Below are 2,248 nucleotides of genomic sequence, written 5' to 3' on the forward strand. Positions count from 1 at the left end.
GTGTGTGTGTTGTGATGAACTCTCCGCTGGGAAGGAAGCAGGGCAGTGGGTGTTTGTGTGTGTGTGTGTGCGCGTGTGTGTGTTGTGATGAACTCTCCGCTGGGAAGGAAGCAGGGCAGCGGGTGTTTGCGAGTGTCGGGCGTGTTGTGACTTTCCTCCCCTCTGGTCCCGAGGTCTCTGGAGAGCAGCTGTGAACTCTGGCCCTGCTCTGACGGGGCTTTGGGGAGCTGCTGGGGTGTTTACAGCCTGCCTTTCACGGGACACTTCACCCTGGTGCACAGCCTCATGCCTGAGCATCCGCCCGTGAGCAGCTGCCCCTCCCGAAGGAGCAGGTGCCTCCTGCAGGTGCCCTGCGGCCCTGTCTGACCCGAGTCTAGCTTCTTCCCACCAAAGTAGCCCCTCGCTGCGAGAGCCCTGACCGGGAGGAGAGCCCAGCGCGGGTGTGTCGGTCAGGGAGGCACAGAGGAGGCCCCGCGGCAGAACAGGCGAGGCCGGGGCAGCGCTTTGTCGTTTATTTATTTATTTATTTTGAGTCTCACTCTTGTCGCCCAGGCTGGGGTGCAGTGGCGCAATCTTGGCTCACTGTGACCTCTGCCTCCCAGGTTCAAGTGATTCTCCGACCTCAGCCTCCTGAACAGCTGGGATTGCAGGCACCCACCACCACACCTGGCTGATTTTTATATTTTTAGTAGAGTCAGGGTTTTGCCGTGTTGGTCAGGCTGGTCTCGAACTGCTGACTTCATGTGATCCGCCCACCTCAGCCTCCCACAGTGCTGTGATTACAGGAGTGAGCCACCGTGCCCAGCCAACGACATAATTTAATTTCACAGTTCTGGAGGCCAGGAGTCCAAGGTCAAGGAGCCAGCCCACGGGGCTGCGTCCCTGGGCGGTGTCTCTCCTGCCCTTCCATGGTGGATCCCGGTGGCTCCTTCTCTTCTTAGGACGCCGTCCTTGTTAGCTCAGGGCCCCACCCCAGTGACCTCACCTTAACCTAATCACCTCTTTAAAGACCTTGTCACCAAATATGTTAATGTTTTGAGGTACTGGAGGTTGGTGGGGGCTTCAGTCCTTGAACTTGAAGGGTCACGGTTCAGCCTGTAGCACCTTCTCTACCCCTGCAAACCCTTATTTCAGACAAGCCTGCAGTCAGAGGCTCTGCATGGACCCATCTTTTGGAGGCCACAGTGAACCCACTGCGTACCTTAAAATTGTGTGGCTGCTGTCACGTAAGAAAGACCTCATGGCCAGGCGTGGTGGCTTATCCCTATAACCCCAGCACTTTGGGAGGCCAAGGGGGCGGGTGGATCACCTGAGGTCAGGAGTTCGAGACCAGCCTGGCCAACATGGTGAAACCCCATCTCTACTAAAAATACAAAAATTAGCCGGGTGTGATGGCGCATGCCTGTAATCCCAGCTAGTCAGAAGGCTGAGGCAGGATAATCGCTTGAACCTGGGAGGCAGAGGTCACAGTGAGCTGAGATTGTGCCTATACTCCAGCCTGGGTGACAGAGCGAGACTCCGTCTCAGAAAGCAAACAAGAGAAACACACAAAAAACCCCTCATGATCCCTTAAAATGTGTTTTTCTGTTTGTTTTTGCTTTTGAGAGTCTCACTCTGTTGTCTGGATGGAGTCCAGTGGTGCGATCACAGCTCACGGCAGCCTCCACCTCCCAGGCTCAAGCAATCCTCCCACCTCCCCTCCTGAGAAGCAGGGGCTGTACAGGCACGCGCCACCAAGCCCAGCTAATTTTGAATTTTTAGTAGAGACGGTGTCTTGCTGTGTTGCCCAGGGTGGTCTCAAACTCCTGGGCTCAAGTGATCTGCCCTCCTCAGTCCCTGAAAGTGCTGGGATCACAGGTGTGAGCCACCGCGCCCGGCTGGTTTTTTTCTTGTTGTTAATTCATCACAGGCCAGCCCGTCCTCTCCCACTTTTTTTTTTTATATTTTATTTTAAGACACAGTCTCATTCTGTTACCAAGCTGGAGTGTGGTGGCACCATCTCTGCTCACTGCAACCTCTGCCTACCGGGTTCAAGCGATTCTCCTGCCTCAGCCTCCCAAGCAGCTGGGACTACAGACGCACGACACACGCCCAGCTAATTTTTGTATTTTTAATAGAGACGGGGTTTCACCATGTTGGCCAGGATGGTATCGATCTCTTGACCTTGTGATCCGCCCGCCTCGGCCTCCCACAGTGCTGGGATTACAGGCGTGAGCCACTGTGCCCAGCCTCGCCCCCTTGTTTTTTT

At 55.3% G+C, this 2,248-nt stretch overlaps 1 protein-coding gene across 1 annotated transcript in view; it reads left to right on the forward strand.

The window, feature by feature from the left end:
* SLC39A3 (solute carrier family 39 member 3) overlaps nucleotides 1–2,248 on the forward strand; it is a 13,855-nt gene that overhangs the window by 10,020 nt on the left and 1,587 nt on the right. The gene's annotated exons all lie outside the window — the stretch shown is intronic.

This window comes from Cebus imitator, unplaced genomic scaffold, assembly GCF_001604975.1.
Source record: "Cebus imitator isolate Cc_AM_T3 unplaced genomic scaffold, Cebus_imitator-1.0 Scaffold375, whole genome shotgun sequence".
Lineage (NCBI taxonomy): Eukaryota > Metazoa > Chordata > Mammalia > Primates > Cebidae > Cebus > Cebus imitator.